The sequence below is a fragment of the Hipposideros armiger genome, unplaced genomic scaffold (assembly GCF_001890085.2).
Source record: "Hipposideros armiger isolate ML-2016 unplaced genomic scaffold, ASM189008v1 scaffold_157, whole genome shotgun sequence".
In the NCBI taxonomy this organism is placed as follows: domain Eukaryota; kingdom Metazoa; phylum Chordata; class Mammalia; order Chiroptera; family Hipposideridae; genus Hipposideros; species Hipposideros armiger.
The window spans coordinates 888,309-907,214 of NW_017731507.1; the positions used below are offsets into that span (position 1 = coordinate 888,309).

General features: G+C 42.0%; 1 long non-coding RNA gene across 1 annotated transcript; it reads right to left on the reverse strand.

Annotated features, from left to right (window-relative positions):
• Nucleotides 1–403: 403 nt before the first annotated feature.
• Nucleotides 404–14,489, reverse strand: LOC109387424 (uncharacterized). The gene is made up of 3 exons (XR_002124994.1): nucleotides 14,450–14,489; nucleotides 5,432–5,544; nucleotides 404–581 (listed from the first exon to the last, which is right to left on the reverse strand). It is a non-coding gene; the product is annotated as an uncharacterized LOC109387424 (long non-coding RNA).
• Nucleotides 14,490–18,906: the final 4,417 nt, after the last annotated feature.

Consider the following 18,906-nt stretch of genomic DNA (forward strand, 5'->3'; position numbering starts at 1 on the left):
AATTTCGGTCAAAAACCAAACAAACAAACAGACAAGAAAACTACTTGTCACGACCGTCGCTGCTACCCTGGCCCAAGCTGTTATCTATCATCTCTCACCTACATCAATATTGTAGTCTCTGAATTGGGTGCTTACTGGCAATTTCCCCCACTACAGCCAAGTTCCAGAGCATTCTTTAAAATTATTATATATATCATTTCATGTCATTTTCTCGTTCACAACATATACCATTGGAATAAAAGTCAAAACCCATAAAATATGTCACAAAGTCTTACATGAGCCTACACAACTTTGTCCCTGCCTGCCTCTCCCTTCTCACTTGCTCCTAATCCACCTCTTAGTCACGGCCATCGTGTTTTGATTCAAAAATGTGAAGCCGCTTCTTACCCTGGGCCTTCTTGCTTGTTCTTCCTTCTGCTCACAATATTCCTTCACGAAGCTCGCTTTCTCAGGTCACAGTTTCCCAGGGAGATCTCAGGACCTCAGAGAAGCATGTTCTGAGCACCCTAACTGCCACCCTCTGTTTACCATCATCGCGCTTCAAGCCACTGTGCTTTATTATTCATTGCAGTCATCGCAATCTGAAATGATATTGTTTATTGCTTTGATGTAATAGTTTATAATAGTGTGTTACTTCTACCCACAACTCCCACAATAATGTAATCTCCAAGAGGACAGTCTTTTGTTTGTTTTGTTTTACATTCTGTCCTACATGTTTAGGAGAGTTTGGATTATAAGAAGGGATATATCTAATATATATATATTCCTTACAGATTATACCCTTTATGTCCCTCGTGTGTGTGTGTGTGTGTGTGTGTGTAATAGATTTAGTTTGTATTCATATCCCTATTCAATGAATAAATGACCAGCCCCCAGACACTGAGTGTGTAGGTGTGAACAGGCTGAGCCACATCCATGGTGCATTGCTTTGCCTGACCACTCTGGTCATTGGAACGGCTCCAGGATGTCAATCAAGAATTCTCTGGGCTGCCGCTAACAAGGGGCAGGCCTCTATCCCACAACATGACCTTTGGAATCGGGTCCCAGTGGGCCTTCCTGAAATAACACAGATCCAGGGCAGTGAAAACAGCCTGCAGAAACAGCGTTTATAACTCTCTTTACAACCAAAGTCTATCATAGGGAATGCCGAGCAAACACATATGAATAAAAATGAATCCTCAGATTTATCTGCTGAGACGGTAACAACCTAATAAGGTTTCCTGGCAAAAGCAGGGCAGGCAAGAGGATAAAAGCACCTTCAATTTCTCCTGTTCAGTCCACATAGAAAGGCAATTCCTCTTTGTTTCCAGCGAGGGCCTGCTCTGATCACACATAAGTGGTTCTAACTACCTTTGATTGGAGGAAGAGGGGAAGGCACCATGTTTTTGCATGGCTAAATTCTCCATGGCACGTAGTGCAAACCGGCCCGCCTGGTTTCCAGGCGTTACCTCCCTCTACTCCCACTATTGAGACTGATGTACCATCACCAGGAGGCTTAGCCATCACAATCTTGAAAGACTCTGTGTGTGTGTGTGTGTGTGTGTGTGTGTGTGCACGCATGCGCACACGCACACACGTGTGTATATGTACACATATCTTTCCTCAGGCAAGAAATTAAAAAAAAACAAAAACCCTCTAGTTACTTCAGTTGTCAACCCATTTTCTGCTACATGAGCCTTACCTACATGCCCTAGTTCTAATAACTAGACTCTACTCTCCCTCTCTGCGCTTGAGTCCCGAATCCCCAGTGCCCTCACAATACCTGTAGTACCTTACCCTCAGAATTCCCACCCCAGACATGGTTTGTGTATTCCTAACTGTTGTCTTGACTCGCCTTGTGCCATTCACCCTTAATAGCCAAGAGGACCTAGAAGCTGTGTCCCTGAGCCTGGCCGGCTTCACAATCCAGCGTGCCTCAATTCATCAAGAGAGTACCAGGCCTTGAGCGCGATGTCCCAAGGTCTAGCATGGAAATAGTCATTCCAAGCCATGGGTTATTCCAGAACACAACAAAAGTTGTGGGTCATGAAGAGCTAAGGAGACTACAGTGACGGCACAGATGGAGAAGATGGTATCTGGAAGGGTAGTTTGGGGTAAAACAGAAAAAGCGGAGTAAAATTCCACAGGCTCTGGGGCACACCCCTGAGCCTGTTGGAATTTGGGAAGGGGCAGTGGGTACTAGAGCCATAATGGAGACAGGAGATAGGGAGGCAACAAATGGGTGAAGAATGAATGAAAATGAGTGGATGAGAGCTCATTCACCAAATCTCACGCGTTTCCTATGGCCTATATGCCGAGGACCATGCTGAGCTCCAGGAATATAACAGCCCCAGCCATCACGAGAACAGAGTTGAGTTGAGGTGGTGACTATTAAGAAAACTGGCGATCTGTAATACTATTATTTCCAGAAAGAGTTTTATTATGCACGATGCTCCTTAGGATGTCGACCCAGTATAATAGACTGAGCTGACATGAGAATTCTCTTTCTCCAAGCTAGAATGCTGGATGAAACCTAACCAAAATTGATTATTTTTTTATACATAAAGTGATCGTAATCCAATAAAGGGATGAAGAGCAAACATTGGTCAGGAGATGACAAAACTACAGTCTGTATGGGGGAATCGAGACCACATATGAAATTCCATGCCTGGGGGACAGACCTTCAACCTCAGGAATGGTCAGGAATCCCTGTGAACACAGACCTATCTTCTACCCAAAGCATAAATGTCCAGTCTTTATGGGTAACAGGGAGCAAAAACTACCTACTACCTGAAAGAAGCATCCAGAAGAAAAGCAGGCACGCCTGCCTGATATGACCAGATCTCAGCCCTTCCTGGTCAAAAGCATATGGTCTGTATGTTCAATACAGTCATATTTTAAAACTGCCCTAGGATCAACAAAATCCATACTTTCCCAACTCTCTGAAGCAGATATGGACACAACCCTGTCTAAATGGGTGCTCCACACCTGGGAACCCAGATAATTCTCCAACAGACCTAACATCCACGAGTCAAGGCTGATAGACCACAGAGGACAGCAGCCACCAGGAGGGACAGTTAGCAGGAGCAGCACACAGGAAGTACTAGAGACCATGTATCTACATCGTCAGTAAATATTTGTTAAGCACCTGTTACAAACAAAGCAGTCTTTGGGGCATGAGGATACCTCAGCAAATAAAAGAGGCAAAAACGCTTGCCTTCATGAAATGTATAGTGCAGTAAGAAAGACACTTGAACATAGGCATCCAAGTAAGAACTTACACATAATTATCTGTAAATTCCGTGCTTCTTTCAAAAAGCCCAGGGAGCCTCCTTGGACTCAGAAATTCAGAGATGCTCTGGTTCTTCTGCGTCTTATACTCAATTATTCAGGTGAAATAGTTATAACACAGTAACAGACGCCATTCAGTCACAGCTCAGTTTTGAGGCCGCCCGGGCACATGGTTTGGGTTTGGCTGTGCTCTCTGCTTCCATCATTGAACGTCCATCTCTTATACTTGGGACGGAAGTCTTCACAGGACTGACAGTACAAGCCGTACAGTCAGCCAACCTGGGTTCGAACCCCATCTCTCTGCTCATGAGCTCAAGGGTCTTGGGAAGTTTGCCTAAACCCGCTGTCCTGTTTCCACAGTTTTAAATAGTGGCTATTACTAGAATGTAACTCATGGAGAAGTTATGATTTATCTATGTAAATAAAGCACTTAGCAGCAGGTCTTGGCATGCAGTAAGTGCTGAATAATTATTAACCATTGCTATACCATTTTGATGACAGATAAAATGTATCTGCGATAAGATTGATGCTGCTTGATGTTTTTGTTCAAAGGATTATTTTCAAATTCTGGGAGGCACCCCCATTCAAGGTCTTACATTTTTACAAGTCTAGTGCAATGCTGTCCCTCCCTTTTCCCAGACAGATGGCTTTAGAAAAGGAGGGATGCATTCGTGAAAGTGATGAGGGATAGCAAGGATTATTCCAGAACTGGTGTAGGTAAAAGGTGCTCAATAAATTTGGACCAAGTTAACTGCAGCAGAGAAGAAAATTGTCCAGACACGCGATTTGGAGTGATTTAGGGATAAAGCTCCTCTGAAATGTACATCCATTCTGTCCTCTAATACCTCCCCGAGGTTGATTAACTCACTAAGCTGGGTTTTATGAGAAAGCCCCTGCGATATCTGTAGGCGAAGTCATGCCGAAAATGACAGAGTGTGGCATTAAGGGCAGTGAATCTCACCTTGTGGCTGTTTGATGTCAGTAGAATTTGATATGCTAAGATGTGTTACTAGTGCCCAGTAAAGTCATTAGAGGCAAGTGTGTGTGCCTTTTCTATGGGGACAAAGATGGCACTGATGACAATGTGATGACAATCATGATGGTGGTGGTGGTGACAATACTGCTGACAATGGAAATGGCTATTTCCAATGGAGGGGTTGAGCCTGTGGGAATTACTATATATGCATACTCTAGTTTTATTTACGCACTGTTTTGAAATATAACTAACAGTATCTTCATTTTGTAAATCTAGAATGTAAGGTTCAGAGAGATTAAGTCACATTATTAACAGTGGCAAAATCAAGATTCACTTAGTTTGATTCTAACATTTCTACCTGGAATCCGTGGCAAAATAATCAAGTCACAGAAGTCTGTAAATAGATTTTCTTCATGTTACTCTTCTTCAGTCAGAAAGTGATATTAAACACAAGGAAAACATATTCAACCATATTTATAAATATAAAAAACAGGCTGCAATAATCAGGTGCTTCGACTTGACAAATTGCTCTTGTATTCTGATATTTCCTTGGTGTCCTGTTTATCTCTCCTGCATGCTTGGTCTCACAAACACTTTCCACAATGCTCACACGTCCCTAGTAAAACAATTCAGCGCTTGCATTATGGGTTCTCCATAAATTAGTTTGACAGTTAGTAAGACTCGTGTTAGGAGAAAGACAAATCCCTGCTTCCAAACTGTGATGGGCATTTATTTGGACATTTAACAGTAATACTTCAGCATCTGGAGCACACGCCCTGATTACCGTTTGCAATTGTTTAGCCAGCTGTCTCCTTCTATTGCCACTGGGTGTTATCTAGACACATATCTTAATCGTTCCTGAGTTTTGTGGAAAGACTCCAAGAGTAATAAGCACGGAGCCCACCATTCCTGCCTGGGTGCTATCAGACAAGATGTAGAGTCCTTGAATGTCAGGTAAATAAGCATAAGTGATCATTTACTCCCACTATCTGCTTTTATAAATGAATAAACCATAGCGCAGAGGGAGGATGTCATCCGTTTAAGGTCACAGGATTAGTCGGGATAAAGCAGGTTAATTTGCAGCAACAAGCAATCTCACCTTTCAGTGCATTAAAAAAAAAAAAAACACCTTATTTCCCTCTTACACTGCATGACCCAAATACCAGTCCATCGGGTTTACCTTACCCCACATGGATTTACACTGCCATCCAGGAGGACTCGCACCATTCAAATTGTACACAGTGTCTTAACGTTTCTTCCACAAAGTGAGGCTCATCACTTCTGCTTCATTCTGTTGGCTAAAATAAATCACACGTTTAACTTCAAAGGGACAAGGGGAATGTAACCCTACAATGCAGTCATAAGAATGAAGTCATGTATATTTTTGAGTTGCAATAAACAATATAATCCACATTAACTATAATCATAATCACAGATGTGACACTAGCGTAGGAATCCATGGAAAGCCTGATTGCAACCAAGTTTCAATCAGGGGAGATACCCTGGCAGACCTAGAAGGGCAGGGACAGGTGATACTTGGAGTCAGAAGAAAAGGTGACACGCTCTCCCAATAATTTCTCCATTTGGGGCTAAGTACCTTGTGGATAGTCTAGTACACCTGGATAGTTCAGGAAGCAGGCGTCCAGTTCTGACCCAGGACACGGACAAAACTGTGCTGGAAGGAGGCAGCATCTGAGAGCTTCCAACCGCACGTTCTCAGGAGATGCTCTCTAAGGAGCGTGAGAACAGCGAGAAGCGATGAGAATTTCTTGTGTTCAACCATGGTGAGTCCATGTGCCCAGGCACCATAGAAGACATATGCACTAAACTATTTTATGTCATTCTCACAAAAATCAGGCACCATAACCATTATTGGTTCATGTTACAAATGAGGAACAAAACCTGTGCCACTCAGAGTCCCAACAGAGAACTGATGGCACATGGCAGCAGTGTCAGAGGCACTGACCTGGGGACCAGCCACTATGGGCACCCACTGCTACCCCTAGAGCTAGGGTCAGAGAGAGGGACAGTTTCTGGACAGAGCTTAAGTGTCACCTCCTCTGGTCAGCCTTTTATGACACCCTCCCCTAAGCAGCAGTAAGTGTCCCATCTCTGCCACCACGATCTTGGGAGCATATCTCATCAGGACACTCATCAATCACACCATGTCACCACAACCTTCCCCACAGTCCTTTCCACGGGACTGTAGGTGAGGACAGAGGGCAGGGACCATGACTATCTTTTTCACCATTAAAACAACAGCACACTGAAGTGCCTGTCGTACATGAGGCACTTGATCAAAATATGTTGACTAAAAATTCACCGACAGTAACCCCGCCCTCCCTTCCACACATATACAGAATAATAGCATTTCAGCAGAATTCGTCCAATTCTGCTTGGCAGGTCCAATGGAAATAAAGGAACAATGTAATCACCTAGTCTTTTCAGCTTCATTAAGTCGAGAATTGGAGGCAAAACTGAGAAGCCAGACAGCACTTGGGATTTGATACATGTCTTTTAAAGGACGTAAAAAGAACAATTATGAAGACAGGGTTCCACAGTTAACATGACTCTTAATTGAATCAGTCTGGAAAGAGGAACCTGAATTAGATTTAAAGGGAAAGTTTAAGGGATTCTTCATAATTAGGTAAGTTAATTCAAAACATTCACAGTCTAATAGTTCCATCCACTCCTAGAGCTGGGTTGAGAGGAAAGAGAAGAAATTAGTAGGAAGTACCTCTATAAAACTCATGCCGCTCCTTTCCCCAGTGGGCTAGGATCTGGAGTGGCGGAGAAGTGGGGTGGTGGCAGGCAGGAAGATGGTGACTGAACCGAAAATTGGGAAATGCAAAATCAAAGGCGAATTAACAGAGGCTCCACTTCCAAAGACAAAATCTATCAAAACATCTAAACCCATGCTAGCAAACCTAAATAAAGCCAGAAAGAAATGAAGAAGCAAGTTCAATGATCTGCCCTGGGTACAACGAACACAGAATATTTTTTACGTACATCTAGAGGCTGCTGGCAGGAACTTGCTAGGGTCGGTTCATGGGTGCCAGGGCATTAGGCAAAGTGAAGATACAAGGCATTCATGAAGTAAAGTGGATAAGGTGATGTTTCTCAGGAACCATCTTACCCATTGCTATGTTTGCACAAGTACACAAAAAATGATTGAGTGCCTGCTGTGTGCAGACCTTTGTTAGATGCTGGAAAACTTAGTAATTAATATGACCCCTTTAACCTATTGTACACATTTTTATTATCTGCCCCAAAGTTTGTTGAAATGAAGTAGGGTGTAACTAATTTAATAAGGGACTGTGCATCTATAGAGATGTCAGAAACAGCCCCTGCACTATAGACGTGTACAGTCACGTAGACATATTACACCTGACATCAGGATGTAAAGTCTACAGGCAGAGATACCATGAGACTTCTAAGGGAAGTCAGGGTGGTAAAGAGATGAATTCTAATCCAAGGTTGGAGGATGTGACTGAGTGATCCCTTTTCAGCCAGACTGTGAGGTTAAACAGCATTTCAATAGGAAGCCCAGCAAAGGAAAGGGACCTCTCAGTAGAGAACCAGGCACAAAAACTGGCTAGATAGCAGCTGCACTACGTGAGAGCTGCACTTTTGTCAGAGCAGAGATTATATGTGGTTCTCTTACTACAGCTGCTGCACACAATTGTCTCTGCTATGGCAATTCTCTGCAAAACGCCTTCACACAGTTTATCTTACATCATCCTCTTCACAGTCCTGTGAGATGGGTAGACAAAGGGATTTTATTCTCGTTTTTCATTCTCAACATTTGAGAAGTTGAGACTTAAGCCAGTGAGCCCAAAATGGCTGAGCCAAAGCTATTGGGTCTTCGGGAAAGTCATGACGCATTTTTGCATTGAAAAACATAGAAAAATATGTCATGACTTTCCCGACGACGCAATAGCTTTCCACCCACAAACCTGATGCTTTTGCCATTCTACAAACTGGCAGAAAAGGGGTAATAATGAAAGAGAAGGTCATTCGAGTAATTAGAGTGCACCGTGTAACATCTGTGTGTTTCTGTAAAGTGTCTAGAATGTCGTGTGTAGGCACTTCATCATGATTTCAGTATTATTTTAACATTTGGAACAGGGGCTATCAATGTCAATTCCGTTGCAAGTCTGCTTTGGCAAAGATGATATCCTTTAGACGAGACATGCTTTTTATCCCAATGTTTATTGGTAACCCAGCAATCTCTAGAGGAATTCAAACCACTCTGCACCCCGTTGTTTTTTCATCTGCCCCACAGAAGGAAGCCCTGAGAAATGTTGTGGCAGGTAGCCTCCCAAATGGCCCTGAATCTGTCCCTGTGTTCATGACCTTGTGTGACACCCAACCCCCTGGACTATGGGTTGGAATCACCAACTCACTTGTAACAAATAGAACGCAGGCGAACTCCCAGGATGACACTTACGATGAGATTGTAGACTGTGGCTTCCAGAATAGGTCCTTTCTTTGCTCTTTAAGCTCCCTTTCTCTGGGGAAAGCCAGCTGCCATGCTGTGTGACAGTCCTGTGGACAGACCCATTCTGAGAGGGTTCAGGGCCTGCATATGGCCACGTAAGTGAGCCTGAAGTGGACATGTTCCTCTCAATCAAGATGCCACATGAGAGCACAGCTCTGCTCGGCAGCTTGACTGCAGCTTCCTGAGAGACTCGGAGCCGGGGTCCCTGAATTAAGTTACGCCAAGCCCGACCCGTGTTAAATGTGAGACCGTCAATACATGTTGTTGGAAGCCAATAAGTTTTGGGGAAATTTGTTACATGGCAATAGAGAACTAATATAAGTTTGAAGACTGAAAGGAATCTTTAAGAATATATAAGTGGACCATCCTAACATGCTAGGGTTTTTAACAGTCTGTGGGTTTTGTTGGCTTTTTTTTCTGAAAAGGAACATAGTGCCATAGACGCGAGGAGATTCATGAGGGTTAAAGCAGGACTCAGAGATGGTCATTCCCAAAAGGCTGCGTGGATGGTTCTGGACCACGCCCCAGACCAAAATCCACAGGGTTAGTGGGCATACCATACCTTTGGGATGGTGAGAGCTAGGTTCAGTCCTCGCGTCATCATATACTGGTCATATGATATAAACTGTGCTCCTTAAGTACCCCGAGCCTCATTCCACAAATTTACCAATGGGAAGAATTCTATTACCTGCTCAGTTACTGGCAGGATTAAGGTGATGGAGATAAAAGGCAGGCATTTGGCACATAGTGGGTGCTCAAGCAAACTCCATTTTCCCCCTGGCTCGTTGAGACGGGCCTCAGACAAGGCTACATGTGTGTGATGGTTCATTCTATGTGTCTGCTTGATGGGGCTCAATGATGCCAGGATGCCCAGTAAGCTATTGTTGGGCATGTCTGTGATGGTGTTTTCAGTGGATATTAGCATTTGAGTTGGTGAACTGAGTAAAGCAGATGGTCCCCCGCCCCCAATGTGGGTGGGCGTCACTGAGGATCACGATCAAACAGGAAGGCAGAGCAGGGACGGACCCACTCTCTCTGCTTGACCTGAGCCGGCCATCTTCTCCTGCCCTCGGACAGTGGCATTCCTGGTGCTCAGGGTTACGGACTCAGATGGGGACTTAAACCATCAGGCGGCCCCTGATTCTCAGACTTTAAGACTTGGACTGAATTATGCCACCAGCTTTCCTGCTTCTCTAGCTTGCAGATGGCAGAGAGCGGGACTTCCAGGCCTCCATAACCATGCGAGCCGGTTTCTATAATCAATAAATCTCCTCTTATATATGTGTGTATCTATCTCTCTACATATAGCTATATATCTCTATATCTATCATCTATCTATGTATCATTTATCGAGATCCTATTGGTTCTGTTTCTCTGGCGAACCCTTACGAATACACTATATTCATACACACAAGGACAGCACCACTAGAGCGAAACGCCTGGAGGAATACAAGGTCACTGATTTCTCCCTCAAGGACTCAAAGAAAGCTATCACCCGGTATTTTTCTCTTTTAGGATAGAGCAATTGAAAAAAATAAGATTGAGCCAAGAATGGCCACCTAAACCTGTTAATCCTCAGAAAGAATGTTATTACTGATGATAAGAAAGCAACAATTTTCAGCTGAGTGATGCTGAGAGAGGTGCAAAATTTTTATTACACACATACACACACACACACACACACACATACATATACACATATACATATACATACACATAAAGAGGATGCCAAAAATGTATACACATTTTAGGAAAGGGAAAAACTGCATTAATTGTAATACTCAATATATACCAATAACAAACATGTCACGTTTGACTTCTGCAATTACAAGAGGTGCTCAAAGTGGTTCCCATCAGCGTCCAGACACTTCTGATTATGGCGAACTACTGCTTGAGCATAGATAACAGCTCTTAAAATGTGTATACATTTCTTTGACACCCCTGGTATATATATATATATATATATATATATATATATATATATATATATATATATATACACATATGTTTATCTGTATACACATATATATGTATACACACACATATGACCTTGAAACCAAACTAGAAAGTGAATGTGTTGCATCACTTAAGAATGTGTGTTTTTTTGCTTTAAATACCCAGAGGCCACCTGCCTCGTAAGCTGTCTGCATGCATTTATCACCCAGGAACCAGGGTACCAACAAGTTCAAACAGACATTGTGGAATTATAGTCAAACACAGACATGTGTCACCTGACAGTGCCTGAACCACGTTGCACCCTGCGCCCAGAGACAAAGCTCTTTGTCCTTGCATCTCACAATTGGCAGCCCCATCCTTCTCCTCTGCTCTCAGGGACCCTTCCTGCCAGTACACTCTTCTATATTGTCTGTACCTCTTTACTGCTATTTCCTCCTCGCTGTAGCGAAGTCTACTCTGGTGCCATGTGGCCTCTGGTTTTCCTCCACTTGGGGGCATGCAAGTAACAATAAGTGACTATTGAGAACCAAAGATGCCAGCCTGGCTGGAGAGGGCAGGAGTTTGGCTGAATCCCATGTCTTGTTGCTAACCAGCTGAAAGACTCGCCTTTGTTCTTGCCGGCTCTTTACTTTTCACCACGTGAATGATCGTGAACATATCATTTAACCTCTTGGAGTTCCCAAATTCGTGGGGATGTCAACGAGGTTAAAAGAAGAACGTCTGTGCAAACACTGGTACGTGGTGGTGGCTCTTTAAATGTTAATGCTCATTAGTGCTGCAGTTTGTATTATATTTTATTCTTATACGTAAATCAATCAACTAATATATCCTCCTGGAGTTATTGAGGCAATTGAATGAGATAACCTACGCATTGCAGCTACTCTAGGACCAGACATATTATAGAAGTTCAGAAAGTGTTATTTCCATTTCCTTTCCCTTATCTTCTGGAATCTTCCTAAAGGTAGAAAGATATGTCAATGATCGATAGATGAAAAGAAGCATCTGGTCCCAAACACTGCTACCAGCCCCTGTAGGTCATTCCAGAAAGGCACTGGTTGCTGTAGCAACCGTAAGACAGTCCTCAAATTCTCCAAGGGGCCCCAGCAGCACCCTGATATTCCTGACATTTTCTGAGAGTCCCAGTTTCCTTCATGTCCAAGAATATTATCCAAATTTCCCTTCTGAGAATAAACCAAAGGAAAGCAAACCAAAAATTGAAAGGAAACAGAATTTGTTCCAGAGCCTGATAACTCAGCCTTCCTTGGATGAAGTGTGCTGAGATTATGTATTCATTCAATAGATCTTACCGTGACAAAGACTAGGGCCTATCCACCAAAGATTCATGTGTCTGTGCCATGAAACAGGTGGTGCTGGATCATAGCTGCTCAGCCAGGAACTACAATTCCTGTTGCGTTCTGGCCACAGTGGGAGCAATTTATATCCCTTCCTGGCTTGACCCCACCCAGCCCCCTCCTGGATGGTCCTCTATTCTCCCATTCTCGCCTCTGCCTGCCAGGTGGCTGTTGACAATTAGTGCCATCTTAAAAGCTAAACTTCTAAGATGTCACATTCTCCACCGACCGGGGTTCCTAAACAAATCTGTGAAACAAGCCACCATTGCTACCGTCACCAATCAGAGTTTATGTGAGCAAGACGTCAATTTCTATTGACAAGGCTATTGAAATTGTGTGGCTTATCTGTTATGGCAGCTGATTTTTACTTTCGTAAACATAGGGATTGACTATATGTAATGTACCAAGGATTTATGAGACATTAGTTATAAAACGATGGGCAAAATAAGTCCGGTCCGTGTCCTCACGAGGACCAAACGGGAGGAGAGGCAGATAAAGAGCACTTCCAACATCACTGCCTGTAGCGCAGTGTCTAAAGGGGTGTGAGAATCATAGGTGACATTGAGCTGGGAGCAAGTGGTGCTTCAATTCAGGAAAGCAGCAGTGTCAGAATTCTAGAAGAATATATTCAGGGCAAGTCTCAGAGCAGCAATTTTTATGATGTATGTGTGGAATATTTATCACCTGGTCCCAAATAGGCCTGTACCCAACCCGTGCCCTCAGGCTGTTCCTGTCACTGTCCAGCCTCAGGAGTCATCACCTACCCAGAGCTGGGAAAGAGTGCTTTCCTTTGGCAGGATTCAGGAGCGGGCCCGTGGCCAAAGCTGGTCCTACGAATGACATCCCTTGGAATGTACTGAAAATGTTGAGAAAGGGGCGCTTGCTTTCCTTTCTAGCTGTTCAATTGTAAGATGCGGACTGAGATCAGCCTTGGGCTGTCTTTCTGCCACATTAGGCCAGCCTGACAAGAACAAAGCCAGTGCAGATCACGGCTGGGAAATAGAGAGACGGCCACTCCGTAAGGGACGTTTCAGATATATAAGCCAATGTGTTTCCTTAACACAGCTGGAGCTATTTCTGCCACATGCAACCCAGAGAATCCTGGTGGATATAATCTTACCTAACTATTATGTTTATTCACAAACTACACTACAATTCCTTTCCTTGCAATATGTCAGAGTTACAACATACTGAAGTGGAAAGAACAAAGGTTGTTATTTTGTCATTGCATAGCTGTATGGCCATGGACACGTCACCTAATGTTGCTAACCCCAGTGTCCCAATATCAAATGCGTGGATAAAAATGCAGCGATACGTAGGATTGCTAGGATGAAGAAATGAGAGTGCTACGTTCAAATTCTGACATGTGGTGGAATGAGTTAGCACTGTAATGTGTTGTAGATGCCCCTTGCATCTTACTTAGAAATAATGGCTAAAGTAAACACTTTCCAAAGTTAAATATACAAGTGAACACAAAATCCAAAAGGGAAAGAACACCCAGGTGCCAGAATCCCGTGCTGTAAGCTCACGAGCTGACCTGGAAACCTCTGGGCCTAGAGGTATGCGTGAGGTGGAAGTCCTGGGGGCTGGGTGCAGGCATGGTGGCCCCATAGAAGGATAGAAGATTTGTCACTTGATCAGAGCATCCGGTGACTTTGAAATGATTTCCCTATGTAAATCTAAGTCCTGGGAAACCAAATACCTAAGTGAAGGAGGGACAAGGAAAACACCACCATCAAGCAAAAGAGGCACTGAAGTTTGTCTGTAGCCTGACCTCTGGTTGGGGGGAAAATATAGGGCAGGTCACTCATGATAAACCGTTGAACACCCTAACCTATATATCATGCAGGTTTCACTCCACCTGAATTGCTCAGTAACCCCAAATCAGTATATTAATACATTAACTTACCTCAAACTTGGGAGACCCCCGAGACATCCAGGAGAAAAAAACACAAATTTTTTTCTGAGACAACATTTCCAAAATCTAAGGTTCTCCCATCAATACCCACAATAAAAATATCTGTTATGACAATATTATCTCTGACATCAATATTTGGACACCAGCTTTCTTTTAATGTAGGCAAGACAGCAACTAATTAAATGAATGCAGAAAGCATTAATATGGATAAGGTGACCTTTATAAATGAATAATTCACCAGAAAGATATTGTAATCCTGGACTTACGTGTACTTCAAAGTAAAAGCAAAAATGACATTCGATTAACTAATGAATACTCAATGAAAGACTTTAACACATCTTTATAAGAATCATAAATCAAGCAAACAAAAATACTAAGGCTATAGAAAAGTGATTGACAAATGTTTTCTATAAAAACATTTTTGTAAATATTTTAGTATTTGTGAGCCACATACAGTCTCTATAATTCATGCTTACCTCCTTTCTCCTCTCTCTCTCTCTCTCTCTCTCTCTCTCTCTCCCCCTCACCCTCCCCCCTTGTCCTCCCTCCCTTCCTTTGAATGTATAATCCCTTAAAGATGTAGAAACCATTCTTAACTCAGAGACCACACAGCCCAAGCCATGGGCTGGATTTGGCCAGTGGGCCACAGTTTTTCAGCCCCTGATCTGGATGATAAGAACACATGTAACAAGCTTAATCTAATGGAAATTTATTAAATTCTGCACCAACAAGTATGTACATTCTTTTTGAGCAAATATGAAAAGCTTATAACTGTCGATCACATCACATAACAATCCATAAAACAAGCCTCAATCAATATAAATAGGAACCAATATCATAAAAACTACAACTCACACCACAGTGCAATAGCATGAGAAATTAATGTAAAAGAAAACTCAAATAAGCAAATGTTTAGAAATTTTAAAGTGAAACTCCTAATTCGTCATGGGTTAAATAGAATCCATAATAGCAATTCACGATGTTTCGAATTGAGAGAACATGAAAACACTACTTTAAAAATGAGAATGTACAGCTTTAAATGCATAAACGGGAATGGAAGTAAAATCAAAATAAAGTAATTAATTAATTACATGAATAATGTCTTATTAAGAATGTTAAGAGTTTCCCTTTAAATCAAGAACCAGCCAACAGTGCCCACCCTCATAGCTCTTACGGAGCAGAGCACTAGAGATTCCTGTATACACAGTGAGGCTGGGGAAAAAAAGAAGAAATAGTATGAAGACTGACAAAGAAGATATCCAATTAGCACTGTGAGAAACTGACAAACAATGTGACAGTACATAGAAAAATAATAATCTACCAACTGTTAGCAGTAAAAAGGTGGCTAGACACAGGATCACAATAAAATAGCAATAATGTTCTAAACACCAGGAACAATCAATTAAAACACTTAATCAGTTAAAATAAATTGTGACTCTAGTCAGAAAAAAAGATCTAAATTATTGAAACATATTTTTTGCTTTGAAAGAAGACATTCAATATTTTCAAGGTGTTGAGACTACCACAAATCAGTGTTAAATCAAAACCAATGTGGCTTTTATGTAACATAACAAGCTGATACTTAGATTTCTGTAAAAAGATGCAAATCCAAGAATAACCACATCAAACTGTAAGATGAAGGAGGAAGGAAGGAAGTAGTATCGAAATTAAAAAAACAATATGACATTGGAGTAGAGATAGAAAAAATAACTCAAAGAAACATAGTAAAGAACCCAGAGAAAAATGTGTGTGTATGTGCGTGATATATATATACATATATATATATATATACACATATATATTTATATATATGTGTATATATATGTATATATATATATGATATATATGGTTTATGTAAAAAAGGTGACATTAAAATGGTGCAGGAAAAATTGGTTGTCTATATATGAAAAATATAGACTAGATTATTATCTGACATTAAACTCACACACATATCACACATAGATAGATATAATATGGATATAGCTATACATACATATACATGTATCAAATAGACAAAGACTAAAATAGAATAAGCATTTTAAACAATTTAAAAAATGCCTTTTAGTTATCACTATTTGGTATAATTTGTGAAATAAAAACAAAAAAATAAAATTTAAAGAATCATTTTGATAAAGTTGAATACATTAAAATTAAACAATTTTATGTAACAAAAATTTGATTTAAATAAGCAAAATTAAAAGATAACCCATAGTCTGAGAGTGCGTATTATATACTATTATGTATATTATGTATATGTCAGATTAGTATTGAATACATGGAGAAATCCTACAAATCAATACTAGCAAAAGTAAACAGCACAGTAGGACATAGGAAATGAATGAACAAGCATTTTACAAATGAAAAAAACTAGAGTACTCAATAAAAATGAGAAGATTCTTAATTTCACTAATAGAATGTAATTTAAAACAGCTTGGATGTATCACTTCTCAACTAATGGTAAAAAAAAAATTTAATTAATAATCTCAACTATGGACACTGATGTAGGAAAACAGAAGCTATGATGTTCTCCAAATGAGAGTGTAAATTGGTGGAACAACTTCAGATGTTTTAGCAATATTGCATCCTGTTTAATCCAGCAATTTCCTTTTTAGAAAAATAAGCTGGAAATACAACTGTTGCACAGGTATACAAAAAGACATAGAAGATAACTTGGCTATTTCCGATGGTCTTCTGGGAGAGTTTGGGCTGAACAGCTGACCTAGGAGGAAAGCCTACGCTTGACTGACAGATGGCCTGGGTCACCGCACAAGTGTACACTGATGGTGGGAAGCCGTGTCACACACAACAGCCTCACTCAGAGATGGCCTTGCAGACAAAAATGGAGAGGGAAAATCCTCCCAATGGGCAGAGCTCCCAGCAGTGCACACAGCCACCCCATTTCTGTGGAAGAGAAATACCCCAAAATTAGAATAAAGAAGGAGGCATGGGCTGCAGTGAAGGGTCTGGCAGGCCATTCAAGGGCTTCAACAGAGAAGACTGGACTACGGATAAGGAAACGGATGCGAGTGGTAATGAAGTGTGAAGTTCTTCATATCCCATGCTGATGTTCATCAGAGAGCATTTGTCATGGTAGAAGTACCAGCCAATTAAACAAGAGGGCCAGCTGATGTCAGCCAGCCTCTGTCACTGGCTACTCCAGTGATGCCACAATAGGCACATGGATAGTGTCTGCAGTGGTGACATGGACACTCTGCAGGAGCCCATAGCAGGGACTCACTCATCAAGTTTACCTGCTCCGGCTACCAGATGTCAGACCTACCAGCCACAGAAACCATGCTGAACTCTCAGTGGGACAGTTTCATGAAGAGACCCTGGTACCACTTGGTGACCATTGGCCACACTGAGTCTCTTCTATCAAAGGGCCAGTCGTTTATTTTGCAGAAATAGACACAGAATCCACATACGGCTTTGCCTCCCCTCATGGCAGGGCCTCAGGCAGCCCCACTACCCAAGGCATTATGGAGCATGTGACCCACAGTTAAAAGGTTCTGCGACTCTCACACAGAACCCACTTTACATGCACGGAGTGGAGATGAGTGGGTCCCTGTCTGCTCACCCCGTATCACATCACCTAGAAGCATCTGGCTTGACCGAATGCTGGGCTGGCCTGCTGACGCACCACTGCAAACAAGTCTAGAGACAGTATCTTGAGACCACTGGGTGCCATCCTCCAGGACCCAGTCTCTGCTTTGAATCAACACTCTTTACAGGGCACTGTGTTCCCAGGAGGAAGTTAGGGGGGGTGACACAGCACTCAGTGACCCACAGTGACGATGTGCGCTCCCCGTCCCTGCAACTGTGGGCGCTCAGGTTAGATGGGCTGGTCTCCAAATCCAGAGAGTGCCAAAAAAAAAATGCCTATACATTTTAAGAAAGGAAAACTGTATTAAAATTGTAATACACAATATATACGGATAACAAAAGATAAATACAAGTCATAGTTGACTTCTGCAATTACAAGAGGTGCTCATAATGGTTCCCATCAGTCTAGACACTTCTGATTGCAGTTAATTACTGCTTGAGTAATGCTGACCGAAGTGTCCACTTGTATATACATGTTTCTGGCACCCCCGGTATATGTGGAGAAGTTCCTCTAGCAGACAAGGAGTGGGTCGTGTTTGACATGCAGATGAACTGTCCTCGTCCTTTTTCTAATTAGGGACTTCCCATCTACAGGAAGCGTAGCTCAGAGACAGCCACTGATAACTTCCTAGTATTTAACCAGGTGTCTCTTCTTTTGTCTCTTCTATATATGTGTTTCTCATATGTAATCTATACAAGTTATACATGATACGAACAATTTACAAAATGATGTAAACATTTCTCACTATGATTAAATATTCTACCACATGACATTTGTGGCTGCATCAAATCCTCGACACTAAATACCGTAGCATATTCCTCTGATTTTGACATTTATTTTAACTGCACCTCCCTTCTCTGTGGATCCAGTCAAGAAGTTTCCCTACAGAGAACGGCAAGCAGGAATTCCCAGGATGCGCTGTGAGAGGACTCATACCCACTAAAAACCTTACCGCAATCCAAGTTGCAGAGTCTTGTTAGAACTTTAGGGATCACGCACTGAAGACAGAGTAAACATATTATACTGTTTATAAATCTTACTCAGAACTTTCCTGACTTATGGATTTAAAGGCCACCTGCTATTCTTGAATCTGCCTCCCTTAGCCCCAAGAGAGAGTCCAACCCCCGATAAAATGAGCGAGAGCAGATGGGACCTTTCCAAAGCCAATCTCTGGTGGCCCATTTCCCATCTTAATTATTGGGTATGGAAGCAACTGCACAGTAGGAGGAATAAAATAAAACTTATGTAATCCTGCTTCTAATTTATGCTTGCAGTAAATTATGATTGTGCCTAATCGCCTATGCCAACCACCAAGTTGCAAGAAGGGGA